We start from the raw sequence: 12577 nt of genomic DNA, 5'->3' as shown, positions 1-12577 counted from the left end.
GTACGTTGTCTCTCGACTTATGTTCCAGTTTCGATTTCTCAAACGGCTTTTCGTACCTTTAGAAAACTAGCTCTTTATGTTACGCGACGTGAACCTATTATCAATAATTAGACTTAATCATCTATAATCTATATTACCCAAAGTATAATATTTTCATTTGAGTGTTGTGTTCATTTGCTTCTATAAATCAGTGTCTCATTGTTTATTAAAATACATTTAATAATATCGAAATGTTTTATATTTAAATTATACATTAACGCATTGTAATATATATATATATATATATATATATATATATATATATATATATATATATATATATATATATATATATATATAAAAATAATATTTTCTATATATATATATTCTTATTAAAAATATAATTTTGTACATCTTATATATAATTGAAATATCTATTTAAAAGTATAACGTTTAGTTTTTCAAAGTTCATTTTAAAAATCGTTTAATTAATAGAAAATATTATGTCATATCACGTTTACATTTTTGAAACAATATATATATGTAATTTATAATACAAATCTTTAATTAAGTTCTTTAAAACTTATGAACAAATTATCTTATAAAACGTTTTAATAATAATGTTCCTTTTAAACTAAAAAAAATGTTTTTGTACGTCTGAAACAATATTAAATAAATATAAAAACTTTGTTTTTCAAAAATAAATATATTTAAGAATCATTTTACTAAAAAGGTTATAATAGTAGAAGTTGTTATATCGTAAAACGTTTTAGAAAAATAAGATTAAATATACTCATAATAGGTTTCAAGTTTTTAAATTACCGTTTGATGACGAGGCGTGGGATAAAGTCTAAAGGTTAGATAAACGTATGAAATCATCTTAATGTAAAATGTCTATATTCAACATCTAAGTTATTTACATTCCACCTTCCATCTTTAAGATGAAAGTTAAAATAGTTATCTTATAAAAATCACGAGGAAAATGTTGTAAAGCATGAATTGAAAATCAAATAGGAATCTCCACTAACTTTTGTCTAATTCTTGTTAAGTGACACTTTGTCTTACTTGTAATCACTTTACCATTTATTCCAAATACCGTTAAAAGAAAAGGTTTCCTAATTCAAAGTGGACCTCTCAATAGAGACATGTAAATCGTATCATAATGAATCTTAATAACTCAGTCATATGATATATCTTATAATTCCATCGATAAACATATTGAAGCAGATACGTTCATTGTAAAGTATTATACGTTTAAATACCTTGTTAATATTCTCAAGTTATATATATATATATATATATATATATATATATATATATATATATATATATATATATATATATATATATATATATATATATATATATATATATATATAATCATATTCATTTATATAGTGGTTCGTGAATCGTCAGAATTTGGTCGAGGTTAAAAGAATGTATGAACACAGTTTAAAATCCTTGAGATTCAATTTAACAAGCTTTGCTTGTCGTGTCGGAATAAGGTAAAGATAAAGTTTAAATTTGGTCAGAAATTTCCGGATTATCACAGGTAACCTAAGAATTAGGAAACGGGTATGGCCCCTAATTCACGCGAATCCTAAAGGTAGCTACCGGGTTTAACACCCCCACCCAGAATGTTTACTAGACGGAAGAGCTAGTGGGCGTGGTGTTTAGTACTTCGAGGTTTATACATATTGATTACAGACTGAAAGTTCTGTTTATTTTGGGGATATTTATGATGCGCATTAAATGTTAAGGTCGATTACCAAGCAACGAAAGTTAGCAAAGAAAATCGAATGTTATGTATCGAGAGAATGATTTTATATACAGGTTAAGTGTATGATATTTTGTACACGAGATATGTGTACGGTTATAAAGAATTATTAAAAAATAGTTTTGTACACGAGATATGTGTACTGTATTTAAAAGATATCGCATGTACATTACAGGCGGGTATAGGATTCGGGCCCATTTGTACCATGCACATTTAAATCTTGTGGTCTATCAAAATGATGAATTTTACTGTTTATGATAAACCTATGAACTCACCAACCTTTTAGTTGACACTTTTAATCATGTTTATTCTCAGGTATTAAAGAAATCTTCCACTGTGCATTCTCAGGTCAGAACCTCGCAATGGGACCATCTGTTGAAGACTTCGTCCAGGTGGATTAGGACGGGTCACTACAGGTGGTATCAGAGCGGTGGTCTTAGCGAACCAGGTCTTGCATTAGTGAGTCTGTACTTCGACCTAGTAGATGTTAGAATACATTAATAAGTCTGGACTTAGACCTTGTTTGCATGTCAAAAGTTTTGCTTATCATTCCTTGTCAAAAGTATCTACTTATCATTTTCAGTCTCGACACGTCTTATTGCAATTATTGCATAGAGGGTGTACAGATGAATTCATATTCCATCACATTAGACCTTATCTGACACGTTTCCTTAATTTTCTTCATAATCTACGGGATCTTCTGTATTATATATATAAGTATTCTATGTTATCAGAATATCATTTGATATCCGAAAATCATTTCATATCGAAATTCATTTCCTTGATAGTACAAGATGGAACTCATAACTAGTTCAAATTTCACGGATTCTGACAGCTATTCCGATATGGATTTCCACTCAAACTCCGAAAGCAGTGTAAACAGGATGGAGCAACCAATTAGCCATCATTTATTTTAGATGAAATGGGGATGGGTTCGTAGCTGACTTAATCGATGGAAATGTGGAGAAGGAGATCATTTCCACCCACCATATTGCTCTATTGGTGAAGAACCTGAAGCACCTACCGGCAAACCAATTCGAAACACCATTTTACTCTCAGTGCCAGTATATTTCGCAACGATTATATCATATCTTGAATTCTAAACCTTATTCATTCACTTGTTCAAACCGCCAATCATTCCGGTGTAATAGAAAATGTCAGCGAGCTTCATGCTCGAGTAGTGGCTTTGGAAAATATGGTGCAAAATATACCAGCTTCAGCAACATCACCAACACCAACACCAGCACCACCACCAACCCAAGTTTCAACATCACACGCCTCAACATTGCAATCTATACCTCAAGCATAATCTTCGTTCTACATCTTGTTCTACATCAGTTATCTTCGCTCTACATGACGTTCTACATCATTGATCTTTGTTCGACATGATGATTATGTATTCTCTAATATCTTAGAGATTATATACTCTAGTTCTAACCGTAAATCAGATGAGATTAATATCATACTAACTCATTAAATCCATGATTACATCTGAAGAAAATATATATGTAAGTATATTTTCATAAAGATGGTAATTAAAAGTTCTCTTGTATAAACCATTAATGATGAGAATATTTTAATGGGTAGGTAATACCCTAGAAATGAAATGTCCCATTAATATCGATTATAAACGATTCACAATAGTTGATTACATCGCGAGGTATTTGACCTCTATATGATACATTTTACAAACATTTCATTCCTTTTAAAAAGACAAACTTTCATTTCATCGAAAGTTGACAGGCATGCATACCATTTCATAATATCCAACTATAAATGCCCTAATCTGTCATTTTCTTATTCATAATCTTTAATGAACTTAACGACTTGAATGCAACGTCTTTGAAATATGCCATGAATGACTCCAAGTAATATCTTTAAAATGAGTAAATGCACAGCGAAAGATTTCTTTCAATCCTGAGAATAAACATGCTTTAAAGTGTCAACCAAAAGGTTGGTGAGTTCATTAGTTTATCATCAATATGCATTTCCATCATTTTTAATAGACCACAAGATTTCATATTTTCATTTCTCATAAACATCATGCATGCATATAGCCATCTGCATAAAAATCATTCATATGGATTGAACACCTGGTAACCGACATTAACCTTAATGCATAGAATATCCCCACAGACATCTCGTCTGTATAATAATAATCTCGAAGTACTAAAGCCATCCATAAACATGAATGGGGGTTGTTAGGCCCAATAGATCTATCTTTAGGATTCGCGTCAATTAGGGGTCATTTCCCTAATTCTTAGGTTACCAGACTTGAAGGGCGATATTCGATTTTGATAATCCAACCATATAATGTAGTTTCGATTACTTGTGTCTATTTCGTCAAACATTTATAAAAGCGCATGTATTCTCAGTCCCAAAAATATATATTGCAAAAGCATTTAAAAAGGAGCAAATGAAACTCACGATACTGTATTTTGTAGTAAAAATACATATGACGGCATTGAACAAGTGCTAGGTTGGCCTCGGATTCACGAACCTATATTAGTATATGTTGGTCAAATAAATGTCTAACAATTTAGGTCAGGTCATAGTGTATCACAATCCTAATGCTCGAGATCGATATGCAAAAGTCAACAAAAGTCATCTTGGCCCAAAATGACTTTCAAAATCTATACATGTTTATTATTTAACATAAATATAGTAGTTTTATATATTTAAATACATTTATCAGATTTTATTAGAATAAATAATACAAGTCATTTATTAATAAATAAAAATTTATATTAAAATTTAAATATGATAAAAATACACTTTTATATATCTTATATACTAAAATTTATAGCGTTCACTTAATATCATAAAACATAGGGTATGTATTATTGATGTAATTATATTACGTGTGGTAAAATATATTTGTATCACATATTCATTTGATAAAATAATTTTGATAATAATAATAATAAGTAAAAGTTGTATTATTTTGTAATAATAATAATTATTATTATTCTACTAACAATAATAACAATATTTATATTTATTAATGATGATATTAATTATAATAAAATGATAATTCTAATTATACTTTTAATAATGACGATACTTTTTAATATTAACTATAATAATAATGTTTTATATAAAAATAATAATTTTATTCAAAATGTTAATTTTTAATATTAATGATACTAAAAATGATACTAAAAATGATATCTTATAATAACAATGATAATTCTATTAAAAATGATAATTTTAATAGAATGATAGTTTTAATATTAATGATATTTTTAATAATAATAATATTGATAAAAATAATGAAAACAATATTTTTATTTAAATCAGTATCTTACAATAATTTAATTTGATCATTTATTATAATGTATTAATGATAAAAATTTATGTTAATATATAGTAAAAATATATTTTTATATAGTAAGTATTATAATTTGTATAATGTTCACATAATATCTTTTTAATGATAAAAATGTAGTGATATGTATCATAAATATATATTTGTATCAAGTATTTATTTGATTAAATAATATAATATTGATAATAATAATAATGAACCAAAAGTTATATTATTTTATAATAATAATATTAATTATTTTAATAATAATAATAATAATAATAATAATAATAATAATAATAATAATAATAATAATAATAATAATAATAATAATAATAATAATCATCATCATCATAATAATAATAATAATCATAATCATAATCATAATCATAATCATAATCATAATCATAACAATATTGATATTTACTAATGATAATAATAATTTCGATAACAAATAATAATATTTTGTAGTAATACTAATGTGATAATAATATTACTAATAATGATAAAAATAATGAGAACGATATTTTTATCTAAATCATAATCTTAACAATATTTTAACTGAATCATGATACTTATACTCATTATTTCCTAATCGACTTGTTTAATAGCTTTTAGTCCTCTTTTATATCGTATTCATAATAATGATAATAATGTTAATCATAATAATTAGATGATACTAATATTAGTTTTAATGATAATGATACTAATAAGTATTATAATAATATTAATGATAATACTAATAATAATAATAATAATAATAATAATAATCATAATCATAATCATAATAATAATAATAATAATATTATTATTATTAATAATAACCTTAATGATAATAACGATTGTAATAACAATAACAATAATAATACTTATATTAATAACGATAATGATATTAATAATAATAATAATTATTATTATTATTAAATAATAATGATAATAATGACGATAATAAGACGATAGTAATAATAATTATTTTAATAATAATACAAAAATTAATGATAATTCATTTGTCTATATCTTTTAATCCGTTCATCGAAACCATACGCTTTCTAAATGAAAAGTTATTAATTTTTCGTCAGCTTTTCAACAATATGCATATCATATACCTTATCTCGGTAGCATATGAATTAAATTCATGATTTATCATCAACTATTTAACGATGAAATTAAGCATACAAGCATGCATAAACATATATATTCGAGCACTAGTCATGGATTCACTATTAATATATAAAAGATAAGATATGAATACTCACGTATCAATATTGTGATTCAATATTGCAGGAAAGTACGTAGACGTAACGAAAATGATAAACGTTAGGTTGACCTCACGAGCAACACCCTCGAACAATACCCATAAACTCCATAGCTATAACCTATAATTTCCTTAGCTCTATCCCATTTGAAAACTTATTTTGAAATCGCCTGAACAAAACTCCGTCGTAGTATTTTATGTATACTAATAATATCTTGAAATAATACTGAGTAAATATATATATATATATATGTAAATCGATTGAGAGAGTTTAGAGAAATATATTTTCAAGTTTCTATAAAATAATGAAACATATTGAATTCTATTTATAATAGATTTTTGAATTATTAAAGTGAATTATTAAAGTATGAATTATTAAAGTGAATTATTAAAGTATGAATTATTAAAGTGAATTATTAAAGTATAAATTATTAAAGTGAATTATTAAAGTGAATTATTAAAGTTAAAGTAAAGTAAAAGTAAAGTAAAGGTAAAGTTAAAGTATAGTAAAAGTATAAAACTATGTACGTATAATATGCGTATAAATATATATAATATTAATTTAAATCGTTATATATATTTAATAAAATAAAATAATAAAATAAAATATAAATATCGTTATCTTTATCATACTGGTTAAGTAATGAGTTGTCAAAAGTGGTTCTAGATATTTATAAAAGTTATATACGTTTTAATAATAAAGTTCTTTTAAAACTGAAAACGTTTTTGTACGTTTGAAACTAAATCAAATAAATATGATAATTTTGTTTTCTAAAACTAAATATATTTAAGAATCATTTTGTTAAAAGGTTAAAATAATGGAAATCGTTATATCATAAAATGTTTTAGAAAAGTAGAATTATATATATTCATAATAGGTTTCAAGTTTTTAAATTACAGTATGTTGGTGAAGCGTGGGATAAAGTCCAAAGGTTAAATAATGTATGAAATCATCTTAATGAAAAATGTCATGTTACTTAACTTGTCGATATCCAACATCTAAGTTATTTACACTCCAAGTTCTTACTTTCATATTAAATAAAGTGAAAGTTAACATAGTTATCTTATCAAGGTCACGAGGAAAATATTATAAAACATGAATTGGAAATTAAACAGGAATTTCCACTAACCCTTGTCTATTTCTCGTTAATTGACACATTTGTTCTTACTTATAAATCACTTTATCATTTTCTGAATGTTGTCAAAAAGAATAGATTTCTTAAATCACAGTGGACCTCATAACATAGACCCGTAATCATATCACAATGTATCTGATAATTCAATCATTTGATATTATCTTTTAATTCCGTCGATAAATATATTAAACATATATTGAAACAAATACGTTTATGTAAAGTATTATACATCTAATACTTTGTTAACATTTTCAATTATATAACTATATTATATATACATATCTATATACACATAAATGTTCGTGAATCGTCGAGCACAGTCAAAAGGGTAATTGATTACATGAACACAGTTCAAAGTTTTTGAGATTACAACATTACAGACTTTGCTTATCGTGTCGGAAACATTAAATCATATAAAGATTAAGTTTAAATTTCGTCACAGTACCTGCCCGTTAAAGAAATTTCATCCCGAAATTTGATTAGGATGGTCATGGCTGACAATAAGTATGTTTTCATGACGCATATGAGCTGAAAATTAGAGTTTTATCATCAGCGAGTAATATGGATAAAACAATTTGTTTATGTGAAGCGTACGAGTGAAGGTATCACAAAAGAGTGAAATGAGTAAATGCAGGTTCTTCTTAACCGGTGACGTAGTCACGGTTGATTTTAGGAATTTAAGGAATTCAAATAAAATCTTCGTAATAAGATTTGGTTCTTCGATAATTAAGGAAATTAGGATCTTCTTTGTTAAATGCAATAATCTATTTCGATTGCTCTGTCGGATATTTCACTATAAATCCACTCCCTTTATTTCCTTACTTCCACATCTCCCATCTTCTATACTTTCTTCCCTAATTCATACTTCTAAAATATTTGTCAATATGCTTGATCCAGTTATGATCCTTGATATGTTCCTAACTGTCGAAACAATTATCCTTCTTTTCCAACTCCCTCCAGAGGAATCTGTTTACTTCTATTTCGCTCTTGGGGTGGTGATTTTCATAATCCTTCCTTGTATTTGTCTTTCCATAATTGTTGACATCTACGGTTAATGATCTTTTCTGTTTGCTGCGATTTATACCCCCTTTCTATTTCGGAGCTTCATTCTTTTGTTTTTCTCTTCTTGCAAGTAATGGTCTAGAATTCGTAGATATGAAATTTGGAATGAACATAACTAATGTCCTGAGAAAGAAATTGTGATAGCTTGATCTGACTTGTCAAATTCCCAGAATATCTGGAAAAATAGAACTATCAAGAAGATATGTTCTTAATGTGTTTGGAGATGAGGTAGAATGTAAGAGTCGTGTAACATGGCACATGATGATGATATGGTCTGTGAATTATCACGTTCCATTTAGAAACTCAGCATGACTTACTGTAATATAATCACGTTGATCAAGTGTCATTATATTATACTAACTCATGCTTCAGTTCCCAACATTTCTTCAAAAACATTCATATTTTAAATTCGAATTTTTCATAATTTAGAAACTAAAACAGTTTCTCTTATGATATAACACAGATAGTGTGAAGAAATGAATAATTTCAGATAAGAATAGTTATGAAAATATCTTCAGAAATATCGAGGATTTTTATAATGAAAGATATGATGATATCTTAGAATTTCTAACGTCGATGGATGATGATGAAGATTTGTCCGTAAAGGTTTAGAGTCAGGAGCAAGGTATTCGTTAATGACTTCAGCAGACACTGAATCATTTGGATTCTTTGAAGGCAGGTTTTGTCTTTATGATTTGTCCACAGCCCCCTTCATGGTTTGCTCAATCCGTTTTCCAGTTCCAAACCTTCTCTTTTTTTTCTAAGCTTTGCCAACACACTATTCTTTATCATCAAACTTTTAGCTGATAAGGTCGTTTACAGTTTTTGATGCTTCCTCAGCATTTTTCAAAATTTCGAGAACTAGTTCGCAGTTTAGGGTGTTTTTCAGAAACTTCACATTCGAAGTATGTAAATCTAGGAGATAGACGTTATATGTATATATATATATATATATATATATATATATATATATATATATATATATATATATATATATATATATATATATATATATATATATATATATATATATATATATATATATATATAACTGTTGGCATAGAATTTCTATGAAATTCAAAATAATGATTGCTAATTCCCTGTAGTTGGTATGGCTATTATTGTTACAAGATGTGGATGAGTACATGATAAAGTTTCGATGAGTATAATAATTTTTCGAAAGGTGAAAGATTAATGAAGTTGTTGGTAAGTTTACTGCTAATGTGGCGAGATATAAAAGGTTCCCCGGTAACAATGATGAAAGGGTATTCATTATAATAAGGTTTATTCGAATGAAAAATTGAAGTTGATTTGCTGGAGCTGTGACAAAATTTGCTACTTTGAAAAGGGATCGCAAAGTTATTTTTGGTAATAAATGCCAAAGGATCTGACGCAGATATGTGTTAAACTTTACTTAAGTTCCGGGAGTTTTCCAGGTGCATAACTGTGGATAACATGTGGTTGGATCATCATCTCGATTGTTTCTTAATTGAGGGGTTTTAAGAATCATGAAGGGTTTGAACGCAGATTGTCATCGTCAATATACATATGATGTTCTAGAATTTTGAATGACATGAATATTTTCCTGGTTGTCATGAATAGAAATGATGTTCTAGCACAGTTTTGAATTCAAAGTATATCTTTGAAAGATGTAGAAATCTAAGAGTGATGTCTTCTGTTAAATCTTGACTTGGATTTTGATTTGTCAAAATCAGAATATGTAATCAAATTTGGATGAGAATGGTTGTTTTGATTTCTATGAAAGAATATATATTGTTGTGAAAGTAGTGAGTATAGTTGATGATTGATGAATCAGATTCGAAGAATGTAACATATTAATTGTGAATTTTTATATCTCTCGGGTATTACCTACCAGTTAAAAAATTTTTCACAAGTAACATTTTTGTACAATTGAATTTTATTACAGTCTCTATGAAAATATATATGTATGTATATTTTCTTCAGATGTAATATAGATTTTATGAGTTAATATTAAATTAAACTCATTCGGTTGGAACTAGAATTGAACAATTCCTAAAACTTTAGAAACTACGTAATCTTTGCTGAGTATTTCTTCCACTTGAGTGAAATTATGAATTAATACCTCATTATTCATCTATTGATATTTCTTTGGTGAATGATGTTGTTTTTCGTGGGGTTCTTGTAAACTTCGTAAGGCACGAATGATGTTTCTAGAAAGTTTCGAGTACATTGAAAATGAAAGTGTAAAACCAAACATGTATTTGAATAATACACTTAATTCATTATGAAATGAAATCTATTAAGTTGAAACAGGGATTATAGTTACCGATTGTTAAGTTATTAACGAAGGATGTACATTATAGCATATTAGTAATATGAATTAACCGAGTAGTATCTACCCTTGAGAATTCACACGTAATAGCTTAGTACGAAAAGATTTATTTTGACTTCAAAATTCATATATATAATTTCTTCAGGGGAAATGATTTAATACTTCATAACTCGTTGATACAATATACGCATTGTTGATTTGTGACGATGTTATGGAACTAGATGAGCTTGTGATGTTGTAGATGCTGCCGGTGCTAGTGGTGCTGACGGTACTGCTAGTGCTGATGATGCTGACGGTAGTGCTAGTGCTGATGATGCTGACGGTACTGTTGCTGCTGATGATGCTTGTATAACAAATCTATTTTGTAATGCACGCACCATTCCTGTCAGGGTTTCTATTCTCCCCTCTATCATTTCTATCCATTCACTCATCTGATTTTACGGTTAGGACTAGAATAGATAATCTCTAAAACTTTTAGAAACCACATATTCTCTGCAGAATATCTCTTCGACGAAGTTATGAATCAATACTTCATCGTTTGTTCTTGTTGGTATTCCTTGGTACCTACAGTACCTATGATGTTGATGCTTAAGGTACAAATTGTGATGTTGAGGTGTGGGATGCAGAGGTTGTTGTTGGTGGTGGTAATGGTACTGTTGGTGTTGATTATGAGGATACTGTTGATGCCGGTGTGCTGCTGGTGCTTGTAACCTTTGCACCATATTCTCTAAAGCCACTACCCGAGCACGAAGCTCGTTGACTTCTTCTCTTACACCGGGGTGGTTGTCGGTTCGGACGAGCGGATGAATAAGATCTAGAATCTGAGATAGTATATAATCATGACAAGATATTCTGGAAATGAGGGAGAAAATGGTGTCTCGAACAAGTTCGCTGATAAGTGCTTCAGGTTCTTCGCTAAGAGGGAAATGTGGTGGATGGAAGGGATCACCTTCTTCTTGTCTCCAATGATTAAGTAGGCTGCGAACCTATCTCCAATTCATCCTAAATAGATGATGGCTAATTGGTTGATCCATTCCGATCACACTGCTTTCGGAGTTCGAGTGAAACTCCATATCGGAATCTGAGGGACTTGAACTAGTGGCGAGTTCCATTTCGTATGATTTAATAAGGGATTTTTCGATATGAAATGATTTCCGGCTATCGGATGGTATTCTAATTACATAGAATATCTATATATATAGAACAAAAGATTTTGTAGATTACGGAGGAATTTACGGAATATGTCAGGCAAAGTTTACAGTAACAGATACGCTAAGATATGAATTAGCAGATACGCTAAGATATGAATTTTGTCTATACACTATTCATGCAATCAATGCAGTAAGATGTGTCTAGACTAAGAATGATAAGCATGTAATTTACGACAAAAAATGATAAGCAAAACTTTTTGACATGCAGCTAAGGTCGAAGTCCAGACTCACTAATGCATCTTAATAAATATCCGTTAAACACACTAATGCAAGACCTGGTTCGCTAAGACCACCGCTCTGATACCAACTGAAATGCCCCGTTTATATCGATTATAAACGATTCACAATAGTTGATTACATCGCGAGGTATTTGACCTCTATATGATACATTTTACAAACATTGCAATCGTTTTAAAAAGACAAACTTTCATTTCATCGAAAGTTGACAGGCATGCATACCATTTCAAAATATCCAACTATAAATGTCCTAATCTGTCATTTGCTTATTCATAATCTTTAATGAACTTAACGACTTG

The sequence above is a fragment of the Rutidosis leptorrhynchoides genome, chromosome 10 (assembly GCF_046630445.1).
Source record: "Rutidosis leptorrhynchoides isolate AG116_Rl617_1_P2 chromosome 10, CSIRO_AGI_Rlap_v1, whole genome shotgun sequence".
Taxonomy (NCBI): Eukaryota; Viridiplantae; Streptophyta; class Magnoliopsida; order Asterales; family Asteraceae; genus Rutidosis; species Rutidosis leptorrhynchoides.
The sequence above is the reverse complement of the archived record's forward strand: the minus strand, read 5'-3'. Positions refer to the sequence as shown.